The following is a 13,083-nucleotide window of genomic DNA, read 5'->3' as shown; positions in this document are numbered from 1 at the left end:
TCCACATAATATATTATCCCATGTATATAAAATGTCCAGAATGGGCAAATAGAGAGAGATACAAAGTAGACTAGTTATCGCTTAACGTTGAGGGGATAGAGAGATTGGGATTTGATGGTTAAGGAGCATAGAGTTTCTTTTAGAGGTGATGAAAATATAAAACTGTGGTAGTGTTTGTACAACTCTGTGAATATAATACAACTATTGAATGTACACCTTAAGTGAGTGAATTATACGGTACATGAATTATATCTCAATGAAGCTATTAAAAAAAAAAACAATGAAAGCCACCGCAGCAGTGTGAAGAAGAGGCGAGAACCACCCCCAGACCGACTAAAGCCCGCGCACCGCTGCATGCCGCGTCCAGCACCTACGTCCCGCCGCCGTCGCCGCGGCCACCATGCCCGAGAGAAAGGCTGAAGGGGATGCTAAAGGAGATAAGGCCAAGGTGAAGGATGAAGCACAGAGAAGATCCGTACGGTTGTCTGCTAAACCTGCTCCTCCAAAGCCAGAGCCCACGCCTGAAAAGACCCCTGCAAAGAAGGGAGAGAAGGTACCCAAAGGGAAAAAGGGAAAAGCTGATGCTGGCAAGGAGGGGAAAAACCCTGCAGAACATGGAGATGCCAAAACAGATGGGGCACAGAAAACTGAAAGTGTTGGAGATGCCAAGAGAAGTGTGTGCATTTTTTATAACTGTGTACTTCTGGTGACTGTACAGTTTGAAATACTATTTTTTAACAAGTTTTATAAAAATGCAGAATTTTGTTTTACTTTTTTTTTTTTTTTTTTTTTTTTTTTTTTTTAGCTATATTGTTAGCACACAGAACACTTCATTGTTGTTTTTGGGGGAAGGGCCATATGTCACTAATAGAATGTCTCCAGAGCTGGATTGATGTGGGGAAAACACCTTTCCCTTCTAGTTTCGAGAGCCTTCCTCTTGGCTCCCAGGGGGAGGGATTCCCTGACTTTAACACACATGGCCACCTTGGCACGAAAGCCTTGTGGTATGGAAAACAAAATTTGTTTTTATGTCCTCTTCTCCCTTTCCATCTTTCAGCATAGACTTAACTCCCTTAAGCCCAGACATCTGTTGGGACCTGACCTCTAGTCATTGGTTACCAGTGTGGCAGGCAACCTGGACTTTCCAGTGATGCCACTGAGATGGCGCCTGTCAAAAGAGCAGTGGTTCCATTTCTAGATTGTGGCTCTTCAGATAAATTCTGCCATTTTCATTTCACTTCCTGAAAGTCAGGGTCGGCTTGTGAAAAGTTGTTAAACAACATGCTAAATGTGAAATGTCAACCCTCACTCTAAACTTTCCCTGTTCAGAGCATCAGATGAAGACTTCATTGGGTTTTATAGTGGCTTTCTGATTTTTGGTAGTCCATTGAAGAAGGGAGTTTGAAAGTTGTTGTATACTGTTAACGATTGTCTGCCCATGTCCTTCCCGAAATACCATGATTGTTTATGGAAAGTATCTTTAATAAAGCTGGATACAGTTTGGCTTGGAAAAAAAAAATAATGAAAGCCACCATACTTGGCCTACTCAGTAGACTGTTAATGGGAACCCCAGGTCCTACGTGGCCTTTCAGAGATGGGTTCTAACTCCGGCTCAGTCACTTCCCAGCTATGTAAGCTCCTCACACAAATCACTTCATCTCCCTAAAATGGAGACAGCTACGGCTCATGCACGGTGCGCCTGCGCTGGGTCTAGAGAGCTCTGGAACTCGGTAGGAGCCCAGTCCACTGCTTCCCAGAGGGCCCTCCAAGACCCCTGCCCTCAGAAGGTGCCCAACATCCTAAATGAGTGGGGCCTGCAGGTTCCCTTTATGGAAATTAACTACAAGTGGTCTTGATGATGTTTAAATATTTAAATAACAATTCATCAGACTTCAAGGGTCTGAGACACTCAGGGGAGGTTCTGGAAGGCAGGAGCTGTAGTGTAGCTGAGGATACCTCTTTTGCCCCTGTTCCCCATGGAGTGTTGGGGATGGTCTAAGAGGCAGTCTACACTTCAGGGGTCATTCACCCCTCAGGTGCAGAATCAGTAGCTTTCTAGTCTACACCCCGCATTCTGCTTCTCTCAGCCCCTGAATAAGGAGCCTGCTTTTAAAGACTGCCCCGGGACAGCCTTGGGCATGGAGTTTTCTGTCATGAGATTATAGAAAGTCAGCATCAGGCCCCCTGGTGTTAGAGACAGGTTGACTGAGGTCCAGGGACAGGTGGGTCTGGCTCAGTGGCCTCTCAGCCCAATTCTTTCAAGGATTCCACGAGCATGTCCTGAGCCACTCCAGGAAGCTGGGCTCTGGTCATGTTTCATGTGAGCACCTCTCTGAATTGCAACAACAAATCTGTGGAGTAGACATTAATTACCCTTTTTACGGATGAGAGCACAGAGACTGCCCAAGGTGGCTTAGAGAGCGAGCAAGGCAGGATTCACACCCAGCCTGTCTGACTCCAAAACCAGTGTTCTTTCTTCTGGGCCAGTTCCCCCAATTTCTTCATGTCAGAAGCCAAGCAGGTCGCAGAGGAGGGGAGATGCTTCCATCCCCATCCCCTGAGAGAGACTCTGCCACAGAGTCTGGGTTTTCAGGATATTCTTGGGCCTCACCTGGTTGCACTACCTGCCCTCCCATCCCCACTCCAACTCATTTCTCTCCCTAAACACCAGATTCTCTGCAGCCCTGGCTCCTTGAGGTTGGGAGCATTCATTTAAAGTCCCACGGGAGAAAATGAAAAAGAATCATGGACGTTCCCAGTTCCAGCCTTGAGTCTCTCTCTCAGAATGCCTTTTGTTGCCAAGAAGGATGAAACAGATGTCTTGGCAATAGCTTCAAATGTTTCCTGCCAAACCAGAGGAGAATTTGTCTTCAGTTTAGATGCAGCCAAGACAGACAAGTCCCAGCTCATATTATTCACAGGAAATGCACAAACACACACGAGCTTCCCAAACCTGGGAGGCCCGTGGCTCCCCAGCTTCTCCTCACCAGGATTTCAGCATCATCTATAGACACAGGTTCATGCCTTCCATCCTTCCATGGAAACCCTTGAGGCTTTCCATGCCACCCTCTACCCCTCATCATTGATGACTCCAAGGCCTCAGCCTGGCAGGCAAGGCCACCTTCCTTTTGTTCCCATCGTGTCCTAGGCACACTTTTTGTTTTTGGCGGTGGCGGTGGTAAAATACACATAACATAAAATTTACCATTTTAACCATTTTAAAGGGTACAATTCAGTGGTGTTTAGTATTTTTACAAAGCTGTACAACCCTCGTTGCTATTGACTTCTGGAACATTTCATCACCCCCAAAGGAAAGCCTATATCCACCCAGTAGGCACTCTTCTCCCCTGACTCCCAGCCCCTGGAAACCAGCTACCTACCTTCTTCTGTCTCTTTAAATCTGTCTCTTCTGGGTATTTCACATAAATGGTATCCTACAATGTGTGGCCTTTTGTGACTGGCTTCTTTCACTCAGCTGAATGTTTTCAAGGTTCATCCATGTCCTAGTGTGTGTCAGCACTTCTTGTACTAATACTTTAGGGCTGTTCTTTATGACTGAATAATATTCTGTTGGATGGAGAGACCACATTTTGTTGATTCGTTCTTCCGTTGATGGATGTTTATGTTGTTTCCACCTTTTAGCTATTGTGAATAGTGCCACTAGGAACATTCTTGCATGAGTTTTGTTTGAACTCCTGTCTTCAATTCTTTGGGGCATATACCCAGGACTGGAGTGCTGGGTCATACAGTAATTCTATTTTACTTCTTGAGGAACCACAATACTATTTTCCATAATGACCATACCATTCTACATTCCTATTAGCAAGGTATGAAGCTTTCAGTTCCTCTACACCCTCACCAACATTTGTTATTTTTGTTAAAAAAAAAAAAATTCTAGCCATCCGAATAGATTTAAGTGAGTATCTCATTGTGGTTTTGATTTGTATATTTCTGACTAATGGTTTCATTGAGCATATTTCTTTTTTTATTTAATAAACTTTTATTTTTCTAAATGTACAGTTGGTTGGACCTGTTCATGCTTCTTCACCAGCAGCTGGAGAATCTCTACCCTTGGTATTTCTGGTGTAAATTACTTGAGCTCTGTGCTTTGAAACCAGTTTGATAAGTCCTTTATGAAGGAACTCCTGAAGGCTGCCCTGGCCAGGGAGCCTCGAATCTTCAGTCTCTCAGAAATCATAGCTGGGGTTATAAATTTACAGTTGGGAACTTCGTTACCGAGTTTGTCTTAGGTAGTTTTGTCAAACAAGACTAAGTTATTGAGCTTGTCCCGAACTATGTCTTTGGAGCACTTCTTCTTTTTGGCCTTGTCCCCAGATTTGCTCACTGGGTCTTTGTCTTTCCTGCCTGACTTTCTGGCGTCCTTCTTGTTGTCCTTGGGTGGCATTGCGAAGCTCAGAGAGCAGCGGTGAACACTACAGCTTTGCTAAGACGTCAGACCAAAAGGCATTGAACATATTTTCATGTGTTTGTTGGCCCTTTGTATATCTTCTTTGAAGAAATACCTATGTAAGTCCTCTGCCAATTTTTAAATTGGGTTATTTGTTGTTGAGTTGTAGGAGTTCTTTATCTATTCTAGACACTAGATCCTTAAAAGATATATTGTATGGTTTGCAAACATTTTCTCCCATTCTTTGTGTTGTCTTTCACTCTCTTGATGTTGTCCCTTGAAGCACAAAAGTTTTTAGTTTAGATAAATTCATCAATTTATTTTATCTTTTTTTTTTTTTTGATTGCTTGTGCGTGTGGTGTCATATCTAATAATCCATGGCCAAATCTAAGGTCATGAAGACTTACCCTGTATTTTTTATTAACAGTTTTGTAGTAATAGCTCTTATATTTAGGTCTTCAATTTATGTTGAGTTAATTTTTGCATATGGTATGAGGTAGGGCACAACTTCAGTCTTTTTTTTTTTTTTTTTTTTTTTTGAGACAGTCTTGCTCCATCGCCCAGGCTGGAATGCAGTGGTGTGATCTCAGCTCACTGCAACCTCTGCCTCCCAGGTTCAAGCAATTCTCCTGCCTTGGCCTCCCGAGTAGCTGGAATTACAGACACCCATGACTCTGCCCAGCTAATTTTTGTATTTTTAGAAGAGACTGGGTTTCACCATGTTGGCCAGACTGTTCTCAAACTCCTGACCTCAAGTGATCTGCCCACCTCAGCCTCCCAACGTGCTGGGATTACAGGCATGAGCCACCACACCTGGCCTCTGACTTCATTCTTTTACATATGGATGTCCCCTCCAATACCATTTGTTGGGAGGCTATTCTGCATGGAATGGTCTTAACACCCTTGTCATAAATCAAGTGCCACAGGTGTATGAGTTTATATCTGGACTCTTAATTCCATCCAGTTGGTCTATATGTCTATCCTTGTGCCAGTGCCACACTGTTTTGATTATTGTAAGTTTGTAGTGACTTTTGACATTGGAAAGTATAAGTCCTCCAACTTTGCTCTTCTTTTTGAAGATTGCTTTAGCTATTCAGGGTCCCTTGCAATTCCATATAAATTTTAGGATTAGCTTTTCCATTTCTGTAAAAACATCACATTGGGATTTTGATAAGCATGGCATTAAATCTGTAGATCTATTTGGAGATTACTATCATTTTAACAATATCAAGTCTTCTAATCAATGAACATAGAATGTCGTTTTATTTTCTTAAATTTTATTTAATTTCTTTCAGCAATGTTATATAGTTTTCAATGTTCAAGTCTTCCCCTTCCTTTGTTAAATTAATTTCTAATCATTTTATTGTGTTTGGTGCTATTGTAAATTGAGTTGTTTTCTTGATTTTCCTTTTGTAGTGTGTATAGAAATATAACTGACTTTTGTGTTAACATTGTATCCTTCAACTTTGTCAAATTCGTATGTTAGCTATAATAGCTTTTTTCTGGATTCTTTAGGATCAGCTACATATAAGATCATGTCATCTGCAAATAAAAATGGTTCTTTTAAATGCTTATTTTACTATCTAGATGTCTTTGTTTTTTTCTTGCCTAGTTTTTCTGGCTAGAACTTCCAGTACAATGTTGCATAGAAGTAGCAGAAACAGGCTGGGTGCGGTGGCTCACACCTGTAATCCCAGCACTTTGGGAGGTTGATGCGGGCAGATCACCTGAGGTCGGGAGTTCGAGACCAGCCTGACCCACATGGTGAAACCCCATCTCTACTAAAAATACAAAATTAGCTGGCCATGGTGGTGCGTGCCTGTAATCCCAGCTACTTGGGAGGCTGAGGCAGGAGAATCGCTTGAACCCAGCAGGTGGAGGTTGCGGTGAGCCGAGATCATACCATTGCATGCCAGCCTGGGCAACAAGAGCAAAACTCTGTCTCAAAAAAAAAAAAAAAAAAAAAAAATCTATTGAACCTTTATAAAAATTTGTTATATACTAGGTTGCAAAGGAAAACTTTTGAGTTGTAGAAAGTAGAATTGTACAGATTCCTATTCTTTGATCTAATTTAATAAAACCAGAATTTAATTACAAATGGATAATAGTGAGAAAATCTTGAGAACAAAAGCACAAACATACAAACATTACTAGTATTTAAAATAGCTTTTTAGTTGTAAACAGGAAACAATGCAAATTTAGACTTTTTGAAAATTAATAGAAATCAGAACAGAACATGATAAAATGTATGAGAAGCAGCCAAATCTGTGCTTAGAGAAAATTTTATAGCCTGACATGTTTTTAAAAATTAAACGACAAAAATAAAAGTGAATAAAAATTTGACATGATTTTAAAAAAAAAGACTAAGAAAACCCAGAAAAATGAAAAACTAAATGGAGAAAGACCAATAGCATATATTTCTCACCAATATAACCAATGAAAGATAAAACCCTAGAAATAAAAACTGGACTAACACCACAAATACAAAGACAATTTTTAACATTGTGAGACTAGGATAGATATTTGAGCTCTAGATGAAATGGGCACTTGATTACAAAAATGTAAATGATCAAAATTAACTTGAAAAGAAGTAGAAAAACATGAGTTTACTATCCATAGGAGAAATGGAGATGATTATTGATGAACTAAGTTTCTCTAAAGACCAGGCCCAGGAAGGTCTACCAATGAGTGACAGGCAGGTGAGGATGAGGACAGGATGGGGAGCAGAGGGAAGGCCAGGCCTGGGGACCTGGGCCACGGAGCTGGTTTATTGCTTTGCATTTTTGCAAAGGTCACTCAGCTGTCCTGATTTTCACATGAGCCTGGAGACGCAGTTCTTGGGTTCAGCTGTGGAACACCCCCTTCCCTCCTTAAACTTAGGACCCTTGAGTCTCAGCTCTAAGGGGGAATCCTCAAATTGAGCCCAAAAGCACTGGTGCCAAGAAACACACAAGTTTAGGAACATGCAGTGGCAATAGCAGGAGCCCGCCTCTCACTCAGAAGCAACAACACTGCCTTAGGCTCAGCTGAAAGGGACACGAGATGACGGAGGTAAAGGTCCTAGCTTGCAGCCAGCCTTACATAACGATGGGACAGAGCAAAACAAAACAAACACTTTCCCCCTCTCCACCCATGGGTAGCTGCAGGATGAGCACCATCCTGGGGGGCAGAGGCCTCCAGGGGCCGCCCCACGATCCCGGCCTGCTGCTCTAATAGTGCCTGTGAGCAGTCGGGTTCTCAGGGCTCGGTCCTCGCCCTCTGCCACGTGAGAACCCATAGCAGCCTTTCTGCATCCCAGCAAAGGACCATGCACTCCCCAAGCCAAAGGGGTCTTGGTGGAGACCTTCAGTAAGATTGCCACTCCAAGCCGCTCCAGGGGCCCAGAGCTCTGAGCTCTCCTCCAGGAAAAGGCGTGTTCTCATGAGGCCTGCTGTAGATCAGGCTCTCGGAGCTTTCTCTAGGGAGCACACTGAACAGTTTTCCGAATACTGAGGCTCCTCTTGGCTTCATTCCAGGAGTGGGGGCGAGGAGGGAAGGTTGGGCTGAGCCGCTCCATGGATTTGCTCATCTGTGTGTCATCCCATACTGCGTCAATAGGCCCCTGAGCCACCATGCAGTAAATTCTCCCCATTCTCCTGTCCAGGACAACACAGGGTAACTAGAGGAAGAAAAAGAAAAGCTGGAAATCATACAGAGGAGAGAGATGCTGTTACGGAACAAAGGCCAGTTGGTGCCAGGACTTAAGGCCAACTGAGGATTCTGACCCCTCATTGCTCCAGAGGACCCTGGAGGTGTCTTTTCCTTCAGAGGGTGCCCCCAGTCCCTTGACTCCGTTTTTCCTGTTTACTGGACTGGAAACCCCTCCCACATCAGTGAAACGTTTGCTAAGCCTCACTTGGAGCCCAGGTACCCTGGGGACTGTGCGGGCTATCACCAAAGGCGGGGCATGGTCTGGGGCTACCAGGTATCTTGGAGCGGCAGGCGTCTTCTAGTTCGTGAGCTTCCTCCCTGTGGTTCCTTTTTTATTTTTAAGTGGATTTTTTTAAAGAGCAGTTTTAGGTTCACAGCACAATTGAACAGAGCACAAAGTCCCCACATGCCTCCTGCCCCCACACATGCACAACCTTCCCCACCACCAACAGCCTGCACCAGAGTGGGACATTTACCAGTGAACCTACATACACCTCCTTATCACCCAGAGCCATAGCGTACATTAGGGTTCACTCTCTTGGTGCGGTGCATTCTATAGATTTAAACAAATGAATGATGCCATGGATCCACCATGAGAGTATCATACAGATAAGTTTTTGCCTTAAAAATCCTCCGTGCGCCTCCTATTCATCCCTTTCTCCCCTTGAACCCCAGAAACTACTGATCTTTTTATGGTCTCCATGGTTTTGCCTTTTCCAGGTCAGATAGCTGGAATCGTACAACATATATAGCCTTTACACATTGCCTTCTTTCACTTAGTAATATGCATTTAAGTTTCCTCCATGTCTTTTCAAGGCTTGATAGCACATTTCTTTTTTAGCACTGAATTAAATGCTCAGTGGAATTATCATCTGGATGTACTGCAGCCTATTTACTCATTCACCTACCAAAGGACATCTTGGTTGCTCCCAAGTTTTGGCAATTATGAATCAAGCTGCTATAAGCATCATGTGCAGATTTTTGTGCAGACATAAGTTTTAACGCCTTTGGGTAAATACCAAGGAGCACGAATGCTGGAGAGTATGGTAAGAGTATGTTCAGTTTTGTACTGTGGTTTCAACAGGTGTATTGAGATATAATTTGTGCACAATCAGATGTTCCCATTTTAAGTGCACAGTTTGACGAGTTTTGGGGAAAGTTTACAGTCACGCTCACAGTGAAGCACACCTCCATCACTTCCAAAGCTGCCTCATGGCCCCTTGCAGCCAACCACTCCTGTCTTGCCCATCCCCAGCCCCTGGCAACCACGGTTCTGCTTTCTGTCACTACAGTTTTGCCTTTTCTAGAGTTTCACATACGTGGGATCATACAATATATAGTTTTGGGGGCTGGCTTCTTTCACTTAGCATGTTTGTGACATCCATTGTGTCATGTCTATTAGAGCGTTTTTCCTTTTTGACACTGCACAGCATTGTGCTGCATCCATGTGCCACAGTTTGCTCGTTCATTGACCATTTGATGGATATTTGGGTCGTTCCCTTTGGGGGAGGAACCCTTATGAATAAAGCCGCTATGAACACTCATGTCTAAGTCTGTATGTGTGTGGCTTCTTTTCGAAGGAAAGGGGAACGCTGGCTCACTCTCGCCCAAAGTGGTTGAGGGTTGATGAGGAAGTTGGGAAAGCCCAAGGGGTAAAAAGAAAGGGATACAGGCCAGCCTGGCCACGGGCCGCTGGGACTGCCAGAAACCTCTCTCCACTTGACCACATTGTGCTCAAAGGTCAGGGACCAGGAGAGGGAAACCGATGTGTTTACTTCCTGTCTCCACGGTGCTGGGAGAGCTGTTCTTGCTCTGAGTGTGGGGTGGGCTAGGATGTACTCCCGCTGCCGCAGTCCTGTTGACATTATTCCTTGTCAGAATGGCTCATTTCCAATTCGTTCCATCTACCCTCCCTCTCATAGACCTCCATGACCCACCTGGATCCAGCCCCCAGTCACATACCAGGGCCCCCCGGACATAGGGTCCCTCAATCCCAGGGCCCCTCAATCCCAGGGCCCCTTTATGGGTCTCCAGTGGTTTTGTATGTGCCCATTCCCATGCCCCCCACCCCACAGTGAGGCAGCAGAATCAGGCCATCACCCTGCTCAGCAGCCTGGGGCTCAGAGAAGCTGAGAGACAGTAGAAGGTGGCACAGCCTCCTGCATCTACAACCACCCTCCACGGACAGCAAGCCATCAGCACCCCTTTCCATGAAGATGTCTGGCCTCCACTCTCAGATGAAGAGAGGGAGCACTCAAACCCTAAGATTCCTCATAGCCCAATAGACAACAGCTCAACAGAATTTCAACAGAATTTTAATTATACACATATAATGAATACTATGCATCAGGTATTGTTCAAATAACTTTACAAATATTAACTCATTTAGCCTTATGCTACCCTAATGAGGCAGGTAAAATTGTTACCCCCATTTTATAGATGAGGAAACTGGGGCACAGAGGGGTTAAGTAACTGGCCCAGGGTCACACAGCCAGGAAGCCCAAGAGCCAGGAGTTGGCTCACATTTTCAGACCCTGCACTCTGCTGCCTATGGATTTGTAGGTTTCCTTCTTTTTCCAATCATTAAATTATCCTAACAGTTTTAATGAGAGATAATTTATATATCGTAAACATCATCCATTTTAAGTGTACAATTTAACAATTTTAGTAAACTTACCAAATTGTGCAACTACCACAACAAGCTGACTTTAGAGCATTTCTATCACCCTAGGAAAGATTCTTTGTGCGCTTTTGCAGTCACTGTTGGTTCCAACCCCCGCTTGAAGCAACCACTAATCTTTCCATCTCTATAGATTTGTCCTGGAAATTTCATATACATCGAATCATACCATAGGTGGTCTTTTGAGTCTAGCTTCTTTCACTTAACGTGATGTATTTGAGGTAGATCCATATTGCAGCATGTATCGCTGCATTCCTTTTTGTGACCTAATAATATTCCATTGTATTGATTTACTGCATTTAGTTTATCCATTTAGCAGCCGAGAGGCTTTTCCATTGTTTCCACTTTTTGACTGTGATAAATAAAGCTGCTATGAATATCTGTGTACAAGTCTTTGAGTGGACATATACTTCTCTTTCTCTTTAGGTATATGCCTCGGAGTGGAATTGCTGAGTTTTGTGGTACATTTATGTTTAATTGTTTTAAAAACTGCTAAATCTATTTCCCAAAGTGCTGCAACATTTTCCATTCCATAGCCATGGATTTTATCGACTGTGAGGTCCTGATGCAAATCCTAGGGCCACCCATACAAGCAGACAGAGCCCAATTTAGGGTCCTGGAACCAGCCTAGGTGTAAAATGAAGCCCTCTGGGGACAGTGGGTGCGGGGACTGAGTCAAGCTCAGCCTCTCTCCAGCTTCTGATGTCTGAGAAACAGGTGGGCAAGAAATCAGCTGTTCTACTTTCTAATCCAGAAAAACACTGCCCTCTGGGACCTGGAGCACTTGTTAGGGGAAAATCAGCAACGTGGCGATAATGCCTAAAGGAAAAACAGAAACACACTATGGAGATGTCAAGGGCGATCTCACCGAAGGAAGAAAACCAGCTTGAGGAGGCAGCAGTAAAGGCAGTTGGTCTGCAGCTCCCAGGCTCCGGAAGCCTTTAGTTCCCACTGCCAGCATCCTCAGAGCCTTTTCCGGCTCCCTCGGAGGCCAGCGAGAGGATAATGGGGTGGTGGCAAGGGGGAGCCCCAGGATTCAGCTGCCTGTGGCTCTGAACAGACAGTGCTGGTCCAGCCGGGGAAGGCCTGCTCCAGAGCTGCACTGCCGGAAGAAGGAAGGAAGGGATGCTGCTGTCCCCCTGCCAGCCAGGATAGCTCTGAGCGTCACCAGCTCTCCAGTTTGTGCCACAAGTTATCTAAGGAGTCATTTCACTATTTAATAAAGAGACCCAGCTTTTGATGGAGAGAATTTGACGTATCTGGCAGCAGCTGCAAAGGACAGAACTTTATAATGATGGCACGTGGTGGGTGTCTACACACACTACTGCCTGCCCAGCTTCCTCCTGACACATCCCCTCACACGGGAGTGAAACCGACATGGCACTGCTGAAACACACAGAGTGCACAGGGATGGCAGAGGGGCCATGCCTTCCAGAACGGAATGGGCCTCTTCTTGCTACCGAATGCCACGTGCTCAGGCCGGGTGGTAACTGTAGTGAGTCGAATTATGTCTCTTCAAATTCATATACACAAGGACCCTGTGAAGGTGCTCCTATTTGGAAACAGGGCATTTGCAGGTATAACTAAGGTAAAATGAGGTCATATTAGATTACAGTGGGCTGTAATCCAATGACTGGCATTCTTTCCTATAGGAGGGAAATCTGGATACAGACACAGAGAAGACATCGTGTGAAGACACAGACGAGAGAAGCCCATGTGGAGACAAAGGCAGAGGCTGGGGTGATACAGCTATAAACCGAGGGACCCCAAGGGTTGCCAGGAACCGCCAGAAGCCAGGACAAAGCAAAGTAGGATCCTTCCCTAGAGATTTCAGAGGGACCATGGCCCTACTGACACCTTGATTTTAGACTCGTGACCCCCAGAACTGTGAGAGAATACATTTCTGTGGTTTAAAGCCACCCAGTTTATGGTGCTTTGCCACGGCAGCTCCAGGAAATGGAACAAAAGCTGAGCCCAGGCTGCAGGCAATAAACTGTCCATGCTGGCAGGTGGCAGAGGGGGAGGGAGAGGCAGAGAGGGCCGCAGGGAGAAGGCACCTCCTTTAGTTGTGCCTGAGGTTTGGGCAGAAGGCCCAGAGAACAGAAGTGAAACTAGAGGCTCAGCATGGCTTCTGGTAGAATTGGCTTTAATGGCTCAAGTTTTTTCATCTTTGCTTCTTCCAACGTGCTTGGAACAGGTACTGCACACAGTAGGTGCCCATTACGTGCTTAGTGTTTATGGATGAGCTCTGCATGTGGGAAAATAGACGACGTGATTGGCCAACTGGGCTGGCGAGAGCTAGCCC

General features: G+C 44.7%; 2 pseudogenes across 1 annotated transcript; one reads left to right on the top strand and one right to left on the bottom strand.

The window, feature by feature from the left end:
• The first annotated feature begins 400 nt into the window (after positions 1 to 400).
• Positions 401 to 1,513, top strand: LOC100430578 (non-histone chromosomal protein HMG-17 pseudogene; annotated as a pseudogene). Its single transcript, XR_013403040.1, has one exon. The product of XR_013403040.1 is annotated as a non-histone chromosomal protein HMG-17 pseudogene (transcript).
• A 2,521-nt stretch (positions 1,514 to 4,034) lies between these two features.
• On the bottom strand, positions 4,035 to 4,405 carry LOC144333964 (small ribosomal subunit protein eS25 pseudogene; annotated as a pseudogene).
• Positions 4,406 to 13,083: the final 8,678 nt, after the last annotated feature.

Source organism: Macaca mulatta, chromosome 13, assembly GCF_049350105.2.
Source record: "Macaca mulatta isolate MMU2019108-1 chromosome 13, T2T-MMU8v2.0, whole genome shotgun sequence".
NCBI lineage: Eukaryota > Metazoa > Chordata > Mammalia > Primates > Cercopithecidae > Macaca > Macaca mulatta.
This window is presented reverse-complemented; position numbering and strand designations above follow the sequence as displayed.